Source organism: Leopardus geoffroyi, chromosome D2 (assembly GCF_018350155.1).
Source record: "Leopardus geoffroyi isolate Oge1 chromosome D2, O.geoffroyi_Oge1_pat1.0, whole genome shotgun sequence".
Lineage (NCBI taxonomy): Eukaryota > Metazoa > Chordata > Mammalia > Carnivora > Felidae > Leopardus > Leopardus geoffroyi.
In genome coordinates, this window is record NC_059334.1 from 18,850,520 (window position 1) to 18,865,944 (window position 15,425).

General features: G+C 52.3%; 1 long non-coding RNA gene across 2 annotated transcripts; it reads left to right on the forward strand.

Annotated features, from left to right (window-relative positions):
* The first annotated feature begins 322 nt into the window (after positions 1 to 322).
* LOC123577485 lies at positions 323 to 6,225 on the forward strand. 2 transcript variants are annotated; one of them, XR_006701870.1, is made up of 6 exons: positions 323 to 837; positions 1,057 to 1,191; positions 1,332 to 1,508; positions 2,687 to 2,880; positions 5,127 to 5,218; positions 5,760 to 6,225. It is a non-coding gene; the product is annotated as an uncharacterized LOC123577485 (long non-coding RNA). The 2 variants fall into 2 exon arrangements; XR_006701871.1 differs by lacking the exon at positions 2,687 to 2,880.
* Positions 6,226 to 15,425: the final 9,200 nt, after the last annotated feature.

Sequence of the window (15,425 nt, forward strand, 5' to 3'; positions counted from 1 at the left end):
CCTGGAAGTGACACTCCCAAGTCATAAATGATGGAGTGTATGGAGGCAGGATTATCCCTCTACTAGGGATAATGACTTGGATGCCAGTGACCTCTCTTGAGTGGGACGGAAGGGCTGAAGTCAGGCCCCGGGGCGCTGGGGATCAGCCTGGCCCTGACACACCGGGGGAGGCGGTCTCAGAGGTGCCCTGGCCTCTCCCCTGCCAGGGGACAGGGTGCTAACTGCCGGTCATACCACCTCCCGCCTTCATGTCCCAGCAGAGGGAATGGGGTGGAGTGAGGGATGGGGTGAGGCTCCCTTGATGGGGTGGGGTGGGGGGAGGGGAGAGCCTGCCAGACCAGAGGCAGGACCCTGGTGGGATCTGAAGGGACAGAGCAGCCCCACCAGAGAGAGCATCACCCAGAGAGACAGCCACTACCCTCAGCCTCCTTTGCCAACGGGGATCACCCCCCCCCCACCCCCACTCCCCGGCGAGCCTGGCTCCTGGTCCCTCCCTGGCCCCTTCCCTGCAGCACCGTCCCTGGTCCCTGTCCCCAAGGTGGTGTCCAGCGGGCCAGGAGGCAAGAGCAGAGGCACAGCCGCCCTACCCACCAGCCAGCGCCCTGGGCACCACTGGGGCCTCCGGCCTGAATCCTGGGGCGCTGCAGCCGGCGGCCAGAGCTGGGCCCTCCGTGTGCCAGCACCACACATGTACAGATGGGGCGGCGGAACAGGTCAGGAAATGAAGAGTAAGGGAGCATCGCGATCCCACAAACACAAACCCAGCCCCCTGCCTGCCTCTCCCTGGGGAAACGGATCCTGGTTCATCTCACTCAGGGGCTTGGCATCTGGCCCGGGGTGAGTTGGGGCTCTCTGAGCCCTCTGGTCTGGACCCTCCTTTAATGCACCGGGTGGGGGGTGGGGCACACATGTCGCTGAATGGGGCGGGGGGGGGGGGAAGGGTAGTGTCTCATCTGTTCCACCAGGAGGCAGCGAGGTGATAGGAGCCCCCCCCCCCCCGTCCACCCCCGCCTTCTCCCCCCTGCTTTGTTGCTGCCGCATCTGTCTCTTGTGCAGGTCAGAATTCCTCGCAGAAAATCTAACGAAAGGAGAAAAGCACATTTTCAAGCCCGAACAAGAAAGATGCTTCCCGGAAGTTATGATGTCATTGCATCTGGGGGCACTGCGCTTTTGTGGTGAAGAAAAAGGATGGTTAGTATTCCTGTTAGATGCAGACTGGTGGGTGGGTGGGTGGGCGGGGGGCCAATTTCTCGCGCATCATCCTAAGCGGAAGGCGTAGCTATTCTCCTGGAGTTCATTTGCAAAAAAACTTGCTCTGAGTTTTCCTACAGGAAAAGAACGTACCCTATTATTTTATGAGAAGGGGAAACACAGGCCACAAATCCCTGGTCGTCTTGGCCCTCGTCTACCACACCCTTCCCTATCCCTGGCCACGTGGCTGCCCGGGAGGAACCCGCTGATCCCCAGGACGCCATGAAACACTTCCCTGACTCCCAGCTCGCTTACGGGTAATGTTTTCAGGGCACAGACGAGAGTGGGGTGAAGCGTGTTTCCAGGTCCTGCTCCCCAACAGACCCGTCCTAATCTGGCGCGTTTTAGATGCGATGGGAGTGACCTCATAGGTCCGGCTACAAATATGGCCCAGGTCGCCCGTAGACTGAGCCTCCCAAAATTGTAGAGCCAGAGGTCTGTTGGGCCACCTGTCAGATCGACCCTTAAGGCCACAGACACAGCCTCAGTGGGGTTCCCCCTGGAGCATGTACTCCTACTGTTTCTTCCTCTGTTTCCCAATCCTTATCAGAAACCTCAGTTCTCAGGTTAGGGGAGGGCTGCGGGGAGGTGGGATTAGACTTGGTCAGTGAATCTTTTTTTTGTTTAATTTTTTTAATGTTTATTTATTTTTGAGAGAGAGAGAGAGAGAGAGCACGGGGTGGGGGGGGGGGTGTAGAGAGAGAGGGAGACACAGAATCCGAAACAGGCTCCAGGCTCTGAGCCGTCAGCACAGAGCCCGACGCGGGGCTCGAACTCACAAACCGTGGGGATCATGACCTGAGCCGAAGTCGGACGCTTAACGGACTGAACCACCCAGGCGCCCCAGCCTGTGTTTTCTTTTTTATGCCACGTGAGAATATCACCCATTACAGAGCCACGGCCTTTGGTCTTTGAACGAGCTCGCGCTTGAGGAAAAGTGTTCGATATTCCAGAGACCGTACCTGTTCCTTCCTCGCCCGCGTGAGTCAGGAATCCTTGTCTCTGGCAGACAGAATATACCCCGTCTCCTCAACTGAGAATTCTCTGGAAATAAACACATTTGTACGCCTGACTTGGATCCTCTGTTCCCCTCTCTCTGCCCCTCCCCTGCTTGCCTGCTCTCTCTCAAAAATAAACACTTTCCGGGGCGCCTGGGTGGCTCGGTCGGTTAAGCGGCTGACTTCAGCTCAGGTCATGATCTCGCGGTCCGTGGGTTCGAGCCCCGCGTCGGGCTCTGTGCGGACAGCTCGGAGCCTGGAGCCTGCTTCCGATTCTGTGTCTCCCTCTCTCTCTCTGCTCCTCCCCCACTTGCACTCTGATTCTCTCTCTCTTAAAAAAAAAAAATTGAATAAATAAATAAGCATTTGTTTTTAACCAAGATGCCGATTCGAATTCAGTAGATCTGAGATGGTCAGAGATTCTGGCTTATAACCAGGTCCCTGGTGATGCGAGGCCGCCGGCCTGTTCCACGGAGGGAAGGCGGTGTCTCCCCATGTGTGGTCCTCAGGCCGTCTGCATCAGAGTCCCTGGAAGCAGCTGGGCTCCCCTACAGCCAGAATCTAGGGGAGGAACCCCCGGCACCCACAGTTCAGTAAAGGCCCCAGACGACTCCGGTGCAGACGGATGCCGGTGAGCAGCTGCTGTAGGGACGAGAAACACGGTCACTCATGGCAGAGCCGAGGTTGAAATGGCCCATGGGCTTGTGCCGCTGCCGTGTGCGATGGTGTGCTCCTTCTGTGCCCCCAAGTTTTGGCCTCCTGACTCCCCAGAATCGATCTGCTTCATGGGATGGCTACCGTAATTAGCCAATAAGGTCAGATCTTGGTATAAAGAGGCCCTAGGGGGACCTGTGGCCTGAAGGAAAGATGACTCAGGAGAGCATCGGAACCCAGGGCAGGATGGGGAAGGACCCTCACCCTGCTTTGTTTCATGGAGCCTCCCCTGTACCTCCAGCACTCGGCCCAGAGCAACCACCTGGGCAGGCAAGGAGGCCAGGGGACCCACGGGAACCATGCACAGCCGGCAGGCAGGAGTCCGGGTGCGGACAGGAGATGCAGCCTTGGGGGCTGGGCCAGCCCTGCGGGTCCCCCATAAAGCACTGCCGAGAAATGCAGGCCAGCCCGGCACACGCTGCCCCTGCCCCAGCCCCCAGCAGGACCCACGCTGGGTGCTTTGCACCCACGCTGGGTGCCCCGCCCCCCGCCTTCTCCCTCTCCCTCTTCGTCCCGGGAATATGTGGGGCGCACCTGCTAAATGTTGAGTGGGCACTAAGGAGAGAAGAGCCAGCAGAGGTCACAGAGTATGGGCCGACACAGACAGCTGAGCAAGCTCCTAGATCCCCTGTGATGAGTGTGGCAAGGGTGGTGGGGTTGTGTGCTGCGGTGCAGGGGGAGGGGGCTGCTGGAAGCGGCAGTTGCCCAGAATCAGTTCTGGAAGTTGGACAGTTTGATATTCTAAGGCGGAAGGTCTTTCCACCCATAAGCAGCACGGCACCGGGGCACTTAGGCTGAGCGGGGGCTAGGGGAAGATGAGGCCAGAGAGGCAGGCAGGGGCCAGATCAGGAAAGGCTGTCTGAGTCCCGCCAAGGAGGCTGGCTTTTCCTCTCGCAGGAGCCCCCCATCGGGTCGTCAGCAGGGGAGCCTTGAGTGAGGTCCCCGGGGCGGCCGTGAGGAGGAGATCTTGGAGAAAGCATGCACGGCTGACCGCCTTGGAAAGAAGGGCCATGTTGGTGAATCAGTCCTGCGCTTGAACTAGTAGAGATTTTGGCGGACTGAAGCGCCCGTCACGGGTCAGCTTTTCTCCTACTGCCCTTCAAACCCCGGTTGAAAAAAAGATATCGGTGCCCCGGATAGATCTGTTCAGTGAGGACAAAGAGGCCGTCCATCCACCACGAAGATGGAAATGTTAGCAGTGGTGGCGCCCAGCCCTCAGTTCATTTGCAAACAATTGACAGGGAAAATACTCCCCGCGGTCAGACAGAGAAATGGTTAGTATAGTCATGACTAAAGAAAACAGAAAAAAAACTGACCTTAAAAAATCCCAATAGGAAAGCAGGCAACGGACATGTACAAACAAATCATAATTATACACATTGTTTTATTTTAATTTTTTTTTTCAACGTTTATTTATTTTTGGGACAGAGAGAGACAGAGCATGAACGGGGGAGGGGCAGAGAGAGAGGGAGACACAGAATCGGAAACAGGCTCCAGGCTCTGAGCCATCAGCCCAGAGCCCGACGCAGGGCTCGAACTCACAGACAGCGAGATCATGACCTGGCTGAAGTCCGACGCTTAACCGACTGCGCCACCCAGGCGCCCCAACATTGTTTTATTTTAGAGAGAGAGAGTGCATGAGTGGGGGAGAGAGGCAGAGAGAGAGAGACAGAGAGAGAGAGAGAGAGAGAGAAACAGAGAATCCCAAGCAGGCTCCACACTCAGCACAGAGTCCGACGCGGGGCTTGATCCCATGACCCTGGGATCATGACCTGAGCCCAAATCAAGTGTCAGATGCTCAGTCAACTAAGCCACCCAGGTGGCCCCCCGAAACAAATCACGATTTAAGATACATATTCTGTAGAAGCACAAAGGACATGAAATAAACACGCAAACCAAAACACGTGAAAAGCGTTTAACACTGTTCGTGATCAAAGTCACGGCCATTTAGGCACTGAGAGTTGGCACTCTTCGCGTATCAAATTGGCGATATTTAAGAAGCTAACACGCAACTCTGGACTGAGAAGACTAGCGGTGTGGGCAGCCTCCCAGCATCCCGGTGGGGGGGGGAGGGGGAGGGAAACGGGGAAACTTTTCTGAAAGCAATTTAGACAATGAAACCCCAAAGCCATAACAGTGCCCTGTCTGTGATTTTCCTTCCAGGAATCTATCTTAAGGGAATAATGAACGAGGCTGCAGGGATGGATGGACAAGGACACCGTAGTGCTATTTATGATAAGCCTAAATTGGAAGAGGTAAGTCATGGGTCGAGGCTAGCCCAGGTTGAGAAGCTACGCTGCGTGGTGTAGGATGGACCACTGGGCAACCACTAGACGTATTTACTGAAGGATCTTGAACCGATCGAGGGAAATGCCCACGAGGCCTCTCACATAAAACCAGTATATTAAACCACAAAATCGGCAGGGTCCCAATTTTATTGTTTAAAACGAGCATACACTTAAATAAGTGTTAGAAGGGCACACGACCAAATGGGGGAGATGATGAGGATTTTCTTTCTTTTTTTTTTTTTTTTAATGTTTTTTTTCAACGTTTATTTATTCTTGGGACAGAGAGAGACAGAACATGAACGGGGGAGGGGCAGAGAGAGAGGGAGACACAGAATCGGAAACAGGCTCCAGGCTCTGAGCCATCAGCCCAGAGCCCGATGCGGGGCTCGAACTCACGGACCGCGAGATCGTGACCTGGCTGAAGTCGGACGCTTAACCGACTGCGCCACCCAGGCGCCCCTGAGGATTTTCTTTTAATGCGATTTCCCCCTTCCCCTGTATTTTGCAGTTTTCTACAACGAATGTTTTCCTAATTATGTTTGAAAACTTAGTCCACGAAGCCTCCTCGCCCCATCGAGTGACACGGTCCTCCATGCCGCAGCAGGTTGATGCTGGCCTCAAGCTGTGGTTTGGGGCAGGTGGGGTGGCAGGTGGCCCTTTGTGGGCCAGGTTCGCAGAGGGTCACCGCATCATCGGTCCCCGCGGAGGGTCTGTGACCACAGAAAGGAATTCCACCCAACCCAAACTCACGTCTCCCTATCTCAGCATCCTACCTGCCAGGTCCCCAAATTACCCGCAGCCAGCCCCATTCCGTATGAAGGAAGTGCACCGGAAGGAAGGTTGCAGTTAAATTACTTACTCTTGTAAATTTTGCTCAAACCAAGGACTTTCCAAAAACATTGCTAGAGGGGCTCCTGGGTGGCTCAGTCGGTTGAGCGTCTGACTTCAGCTCAGGTCATGGTCTCATGGTTCATGAATTCAAGGCCCACATCGGGCTCTGTGCTGACAGCTCGGAGCCTGGAGCCTGCTACGGATTCTGTGTCTCCCTCTCTCTCTGTCCCTCCCCCACCGGTGCTGTCTCTCTCTCTCTCTCTCTCTCTCTCTCTCTCTCAAATTAAAAAAACAAAACCAAAAGGACAGAGTTTGGAGAGCTTCCTGGTTGGTGAACACATGGGAATTTGGGGAGAGTGGTATCCTCAGAGAGGGCACGGGACCTCCTCACCCTTTCCCCATACCTTGCCCTACGTGTTTCTTCCATCTGACAGTTCCTTGTATAATGAATCGGTGATCTAGTACATGAGATGTTTTTCTCTGAATTCTGTGAGAGGCTCTAGCAAATTGATCAAACCCAAGGACGGGGTCACTGGAACCTCTGATCTATAGCTAGTTGGTCAGAGGCACAGGTGACAGCCTGGGTTTGCGACAGGCATCTGAAGTGGGGGGCAGTCCTGTGGGACTGAGCCCTTACCGTGTGGGATCTGACACCATCTACACCAGGTAGAGAGCGTCAGAATTGAGTCGAATTGTAGTACACCCAGCTGGTGTCTGAGAATCGCTTATTGACGGTGAGAGGAAGAAGCACACACGGGTCGGGATGGGCATTAGCATCATCAGATATGAAGCCAGCCCCTGAGGAGCTCAGGTTCTCGTTCAGAGCCCCAAACCTGCAGGACCCACAGCATTTTGTCCCAAGCTAGATTCCTAAGTCTCCCAGGGCACCAAATGAGCAGGGACCCAGGAGCTGGCCTCTGAGTCAGAAAAACTCTGGGTCCCTTAGAAGGTTGAACCCTATTCATACGAGGTCCTTGGAGTCACGGCTCCGGGGTCTCTGTCCGGGATGGGTCCTCACACACCTGAAAACTTGGCCGATGAGAGCAGGGCCTTTGTTCCTACTTTCCCAGTGGGGCGGCTGGAAGGGGAAATGGGGGAATCGGCACGTTTGTTCAAAGGACTTGCTGACGTCTGAAGGCTCGGATTCCTGAGCTCTGAGTGGAAGCCAGACCCTTGTGGGGAAGGACAGACACAGGGAAGGTATTTTTCTTGGATTCCTGGAGTGGGTTTGGGAACCAAGGTCATCAAGTGGATGGAGATCATGATTTACATTGTAGTTGAGGAGCGGGTGGGTGGGTGGAAATTGGGGTCACCTAAGAGACAGAAGCCATGCAATTTGCTTCGTATATGGCCGGCCACTTCTCGAGCAGGAGGCTTTGTTCTATCACCCAGTTGTCTGCGCTGCTGGCAGGAAAGCAATTTCAGGCACTCATTTAGAAATCAACATCCTTCCTGCAGCAAATGCATACTCGCCCCGAGAAGGATCTGGCTCATTACCTTTCTCCGGGGACCAGAAACCTTCTCCCAGCCTTGTACTCACCCAGCACGGCTCCCGCATGACTCAGGCAGGGACAGGCGCAGGGCACACTGTTTCAGGACATAGGTGGCCTTGTAGACGGCAAACGCCTGGCGGAGCCCTGCTTCCCCCCCACCCCCCACCCCCCCCATTGCTGTGGCCCAGCCCCGCTCTCACTTCTTACAGAGCTGAGGGATGGGGCTAGAAGCTGACTCTGTTGCCCATGTCAGTTGAGTCTTGCCCTCCACCCCCCACCTCTGGGGACATAGCCAGTGATAAATAGTATCACAATAAGGCCACCAGTGTAGTGGTGTCACGTGGGTTAAATCAATTCTTCGAACAGCCTCCTGCTTAGCGCACAAGCCCAGGCATGCAGAGGGCTTAGTGGACGGTTGGCCAATCGGTCTCTTTGATCCCCTAGATCTCCGAAGTGCATGCTGGGTCTTTTCAGACCACCGCTTTACACGCTACCTGGGATTACGCAGAATACCACCGGGTAAGGATTTTCGCAGTTAGGATTAATCCTGCTGGCCACCCTTCAAATAAATTCCGCAGCCAAGTCCCCTTCTGTTTCTCTGGAGAAGCCAAATCTGGACCATCAGCCCCGTCAGTGAGAAGGTGCTGAGCCCGAGGCCCGAGCCCCTACCCGCCACATACACAGATCTGTTTCTGTCATGGGCTTGGTTCAATGCAAAGCATTCGTGCAAAGCAATCGCTGAAGAGCTTAAAACATTTCTCCTCTTTCTCGTCTCCGCTGACCCCTGTATGTCCAGGGGGCCCCTGAGTCCCTCTGGAGATGTTTGGAGCTATTTATAAACGTGACACAGGATGATGCCTGGCTTGGCAAGCGGATCACACAGAACTTGAAGTTTTGGGAGGAGGAAACAGATACCCTGGTCTGAATCTGGCCATGATATCATTTACCTTCTAGTTCGTGGTGGCCCGCTGCCCGGGAAATGCCATCTGATCCCTTGAGGGATCCAGGGCTCCATGGGAAAGTTCAGTCCCTGAGGACCCCAGCTGGTCGGTTTGGAAATGTCTGGACCTATAACACGCACGAGGGTTGGAGAAGACGCTAGCACTCGGTTTTCTTTGTCGAGTGATGCCCCCAGAGAAGTGCTCGTGTATTATAATGAAAACCGGAGTTTCTCTTTGCCTCACCGTCCTCTGCATTGTCCTTTTAGGCAAAAACATAATCCAGGGCAGAGCAAGATGCTTTATGAGTTTCAGACTTCAGACCCAGGTAGTCTATAACTGCATTCTAAAGATGCCCCGGATATAATTTGGAACGCTTTGTGGTGATTTAAAATTTTTGAAATGTTTATTTATTTTTGAGAGAGAGAGAAAGAGAGAGAGAGAGAGAGCGTGCTAGCAGAGGAGGGGCAGAGAGAGAGGGGAGAGAGGGTCCCATGTGGGTTCTGCACTGACAACACAGAGCCTGACACGGGGCTCGGACTCAAGAAATGTGAGATCATGGCCTGAGCCAAAGTCGAACGCTCAATCGACTGAGCACCCCTGGAACCCTTTTTGGTGATTTTAAAAGAATCACAGATGATACCCTAGATCTAGATAATAGGAATATTAAACAAGATTGGAACCAGGCTGGCATGTCATTTAAAAAAAAAGTTTTTTTTTAATGTTTATTCATTTTTGAGAGACAGAGACAGAGCATGAACGGGGGAGGGTCAGAGAGAGGGAGACACAGAATCTGAAACAGGCTCCAGGCTCTGAGCGGTCAGCACAGAGCGCGACGCGGGGCTCGAACTCACAGACCGCGAGATCATGACCTGAGCCGAAGTCGGCCGCTCAACCGACTGAGCCACCCAGGCGCCCCTCATTTTTTTTTATTTTTAAAGGAAAATATAGTAGATCCCGAGAAACTGTAGGTCTGTGTGACATTGCTTTCCAGAAAACTGCTGAGATTCATTGTTGAATACGTGATTTCGACTATGAGGAAAAGCATAAGGAGATTTCTGGGAGTCTGCACTCGTTCAGAAAGAGCAGGTAAGTCATGCCAAAGTGATGCTATTGCTTGTTCAGATTGTGGTGCTCAGTCAATACCTCCGAGGGATCCCGCAAGGGTGTTTGGTCTGTTTCATATGGCATCCGACATAAAACCCTATGCATGAAATGGAGAGATGTGGGTTGGGTAGTGACACGCTTGGACAGGTGAGAGATGGGTTGCTTGAACAATGATGTTTGGAAACTGGATTGATATCGTAGTAGAGGGTGGAGTATTCTGTTCTAGTTTCTCAATGTTTGGAAATGGAAAACCTGCTTGCTAAATTCGCAGGCACTTCGAAAGCGACAGGGCAACTAGTCGGCAGACGACCAAACTTGACATCCAAGCTTGACAGCCTGAAATGGCGGGCTCAGATCAATGGGTAAAATGCCAACCAGGATGAACGCCAAGGTTGGATTTAGATTTTTAAATGCGAGAGAAACACGTTGGCAATTCATGAGAAGAATCACTGGGGAGTTAAATAGAACACATTGCGACGTGATCAAAAGAGATACACAACCCCGCACTACCTTCCTGAAGCATCCGTGTCAAGATCGTGTTCAAGCCATAATACATGAAAATCAGTTTTCACCTAGTTTCTGTTAGTCCACATCTCCGTTCAAGTCTGGGCTCTGCATTTTAAGATCCGGGAACAGTGATGAATTCTGGAACGTTGAGCTGGGTGACCAGAATAAGGAGGCGTGTGGAATGCCATACCAAGGAGAGCGAAGGAAACTTTTTTAGAGTTTATTTATTATTTTGAGAGAGAGAGAGCGTGAGAGTGTGTGCTTGGGTGCACACAGGCTGGAGAGGGGCAGGGAGAGAGGGAAAGAGAGAACCCTAAGCAGGCTCCCCACCATCAGCCCAGAGCCCGACGCGGGGCTCGAACTCATGAACCGTGAGATCATGATCCGCACTGAAGTCGGATGCTTAACTGACTGAGCCACCCAGGCTCCCCAACAAAGGAAACTTTTTAATTTTTAAAACATGTGTTTTAGTTTTTTACTGCAGAAGAACAAACACGTGTTATAAAAATTGGGAAAAGTACGGAGCAGGGGAGAAGCGACACTCGTCTTCTCCCCAGGGAAGAGTTGCTTTTATACTGGAGAAGGTGAGGCCTGTGGAGAGGGGGAGGGGGAGCAGGGTGGAGGGAGGGGGACACTTGGTTGAGAGTCAGGGCTTGGCCGCTGAGGTTCAGTTTCCTCCTTATCCAAATGAAGGGCTTGATTAGGTGACCCTTCAGGCCACTTCTAATGTCGTCAATGACTTACTGATAGGACAGGACTGTCTCCTAAACACTTGAAGGGCTGGGAGGTAATCCAAGATTGATCGACACACTTCCAGGTTCCCGAGGATAATACTAGGATCATAAGGACAGGTAAACTAAGAAAACTTGGGATAGTTTATTATTAATTAAGCATTCATTAGGGGCGGCCTGGGTGGCTCAGTGAGTCAAGCGTCTGATTTCGGCTCAGGTCACCATCTCACAGTTTGGTTCCTGAGTTCGAGCCCCGCGTCGGGCTCTGTGCTGACAGTGCAGAGCCTGCTCGGGCTTCTCCGTCTCCCTCTCTCTCTCTGCCCCTCCCCTGCTCGCTCCCTCGCTCTCTTAAAAATACACAAATAAACTTTTTTTTTTTTCAACGTTTATTTATTTTTGGGACAGAGAGAGACAGAGCATGAACGGGGGAGGGGCAGAGAGAGAGGGAGACACAGAATCGGAAACAGGCTCCAGGCTCTGAGCCATCAGCCCAGAGCCTGACGCGGGGCTCGAACTCACGGACCACGAGATCGTGACCTGGCTGAAGTCGGATGCTTAACCGACTGCGCCACCCAGGCGCTCCACAAATAAACTTTAAAAAAAGTGATTTACGTTGAAATTGCCGTCACAGCTGCAGCCTTGGAAGGTAAGAACTCCCGAACGAAATGCAGGGAGAGTGATGCATCGGACGGTCGTGCTTGGTCCCCGTTCTCATAGTCACAGGCTGCTGGGAAAGAAGCAGGGGACCCTTCAGAGCTGGTCCCATAGCCCCTCCCGGCACTTCCCCAGCCACTAGTGGCCTGTGCTCCTTCAGGCTTTCACTGTCATCCCTGCCTTGACCCTGTGTCCTCAAAATGTTCGTCCAGCTCCGGTTTCTTCTCAAATGCCCCTCTTCAGAGAAGCCTTCCTCCCACTTTATATTTTCTCCCACACCAGGAATCATTCTGTCAACTCGGCCACTTGTGGGTTCCCTTTGTCCGCGCGGAGGGCAGGCTTTGTTCATGTTGTAACATCTGTTCCTACACTGGTGCTGACCCCATATCGGAGGCTCGGGCCGTATTCATTTTTTGAGACAGCGTGAGTGCGGGAGGGACGGAGAGAGAGGGAGACACAGAATCCGAAGCAGGCTGAGCTGTCAGCACAGAGCCCGACGCGGGGCTCGAACTCACGGACCGTGAGATCATGACCTGAGCCCGAAGTCGGATGCTTACCTGATTGAACCATTTGACCTTGAGCCAAGCCATTTGACCTTGGTTTCTGACACAGGGCTCTTAAATCCCTTGGAATTTCTTGGATGATACATGTGTCTGTTCTTTTTTTTTTTAGAGAGAGAGAGCCTGGGGGAGAGGGGCAGAGAGAAAGAGACAAAGAGAGAGAGAGTATCTCAAGCAGGCTCCACACTCAGTGTGGAGCCCAATGGAGGGCTCAGTCCCACGACCCTGGAATCATGACCTGGGCCGAAATCAAGAGGAGGACGCTTCACTTACTGAGACACTCAGGTGCCCCCGGAGTGTCTGTTGTTCTAATGAGGTGACTCTGAGTGGGCTTCAGGATGGAGGCTGGTGACCCGCAAGACCAATCTAAGACCACGATTAGAACCTTGCAACTTTCGGCCCTGCCTGCCATCCTCTGGGAAGGGGAGAGAGGCTGGAGGTTGAGTTAATCATCCGTCTTGCCTACATGAAAAAGTCTCTACAAAAATCCCAAACCTACGGGGTTCGGAGAGTTTCTAGGTTGATAAACACATCTATATGCCAGCAGAGGCACACTCCAGCTCCATGGGGACAGAAGATCCTGGACTCCAGACCCTTCTGGATATTGCCTTATGTGTCTGCTCATCTGGCTGCTCATTGATATCCTTTATCATACCCTTTGTAACAGACCATCAAATGTTAGTACGTGTCGCCCTGAGTTCTGTGAGCCATTCTATCCCGCAAATGATCAAATCCAAGGAGAGGGGTCACAGGAACCTCTGATTTGCAGCCAGGTGGCACAGAAGTTGTAGGTAACTTGGGGACAGGTGGTGGTGCGACTGGCCTCTGAAGTGGGGGCCATTTACGGGACTGAGCCCTTAACCTGTGGGATCTGAGGCTGACTCCAGGTAGATAATATCAGAACCGAATTGTAGGACACCCAGCTGGCGTCACAGAATTGCTTGGTGTGTGAAAACCTATGCATGTTGGTGTCAGTAGAGTTCTGAGTGTGGTGGTCACGTGCGAGTAAAAGAGAAACACACAGGGCGTTTTTCTCCAACTGGTCCCCTCCCTTCCCCTTCTCCTTGTGACCTGGAAGCTATGTGTTGGGATGACCTTGGGGCGGCTGTGTCACAAGATGGGGAGATCCAGGGTCCCTGACTCACTGCTGGGAGGACAGCCCCCTCTTTGAGTGAGAAACAGGCTTCTATTGTTTTTGAATATGGAGATTTTGGAATCTGTCGTAGAAGCTGGCCTGACCAGGTAGGAAATGCTCACAGGAACTACTGCCCTTCTGCAGATGAGATGAACAGTGAGTAAAAACTTTAGCAAATATGCTTGTTTTTCTAGAGGGCGAGGATTGATACCTAGGATTCCATCTAAAACAAAACCCTAGGGGTACCTGGGTGGCTCAATCGGTTGAGCATCCGACTTCGGCCCAGGTCATGATCTCGCGGTTCATGAGTTCGAGCCCCGCGTCGGGCTCTGTGCTGACAGCTCGGAGCCTGGAGCCTGCTTTGGATTCTGTGCCTCCCTTTCTCTCTGCCCCTCCCCCACCTGCCCTGAGACTCTCTCTCTCTCTCTCAAAATAAGTAAACATTAAAAAAATTTTTTTAAAGGAAACTCTATTTCTATCTGTTTCACCCGTTTAAGCTCCCTTGGTCAGCCTTTCTTTAGCAAAAGATTTCCGTGTGTTTCTTTAAGGCGTAAAATGTCAAAGCTTCTAGCGTTTACGGAGTGCTTGTGAAGCCCTCAGTGTGCGTCTCACTGAACCCTCCACAGCGTCTCTGTGATACGGGTGTTATCATTCCCATCTCTCAGGGTCTGGCAGCTTAGGCTCAGAGAGGCAGATGCCTCGCCCAGGGGCACGCTGGGAGTAGGTGGGGAAGCTGGGTGTTCAGCCCAGCTCTGTCCAACTGCAGGGCCCTACATACTAACTGGTAAGTGACCTCACTGATCTAATTCAGTCTTCCACTGAACAACCGAATCCCCAGCAAGGGTTTTCTGTGGTCCACACCTAAGCAGCCGCTCACATTTCGGGCCCAATTCAATATGTAAGAAAGTTCTTCTTTGTCCGGGGATGAAAACTGCCTCCCAGGCCGCCCAGAAATGCTTCATGAATCAAGCCACCACGGTCCTACACTAGAACCACTATATTATGTATGCATCTTTCCATTTTAAGAAGTCAAAGGATCTGTACGGGAAAAGGAAAGAGCTCAAGAAGAGTTGCCAACCAGCCATCACTGACTGCAGAGAGAGGTGCTTATTATAAAGTCGTGTATTTCGACAGCATGGCAAGGACGGACGTGCAGTGCTGGCTACTGATTTCCCTGCAGTCCCCTTGTGCCGGACTTTCATTGCTATTTTAAAATTTTAAAAAATGTTTATCTATTATTGAGAGCGAGCAAGAGAGAAACACGGAATGTGGGTGGGGGAGGGGCAGAGAGGAAAACAGGATCTGGATCAGGCTGCAGGCTCTGAGCCGTCAGCACAGAGCCCGACGCGGGGCTCGAACTCACGAACTGCGAGATCATGACTTGAGCTGAAGTCGGTCGCCCAACCGACCGAGCCACCCAGGCGCCCCTCATCGCTATTTTAACACCCTGTATCTCTAAATTATGTATCTGAAACGTCTTTATTGGGAATCATGAATAACAGTGCTCTCCTGGTTCATCTTTGGGGTTTATGTCAGGTAGGCTCTCCCAGAATATATATATATACTCATTTAGTGAGTAAAATGAAAGAGAAAATTCTGGTCCCAGCTCTGACAATAACTGTATGATCTTGCGAAACTTGTTTACCTTCACTAAATGACCTTATAAAAAATGTTTCTAATGTTTATTTTTGAGAGGGGGGAGGGGTGGAGAGAGAGGGACACTGAATCCGAAGCAGGCTCCAGGCTCCGAGCTGTCAGCACAGAGCCCGACATGGGGCTTGAACCTGTGAACCAGGAGATCATGACCTGAGCCGAAGTCCGACACTTAACTGACTGAGCCACCCTCACTAAATGACCTTATAAACGTATTCTCGGTTTTAAAGACTAGAGGAATGTGGCGTAACCAATATTTAAGCAACGTCAGGAGATCCATGAAAGGAGATGTGTTCCATCTACTCCCACCCACTCCTGCCAACAGGGATTCGAATTTAACTTTGTAGCAATGATCAGAAGGTTCAAACACTTTGTCTCTACTGTCTACACTTTTCCACCAAGAGTCCTTTGCCCCACTGTGTACTCGTGCTTATTAATCTCTAATATTGAGAAGGTACCGTGCCCAGTTCACAAGATCACCCTCGCTCTGGACACCAGCTCCAAGTACGGGACGCCCCAGGTTTGATAATTCCTTAGAAGAACTCACGGAACTCACTGAACGCCA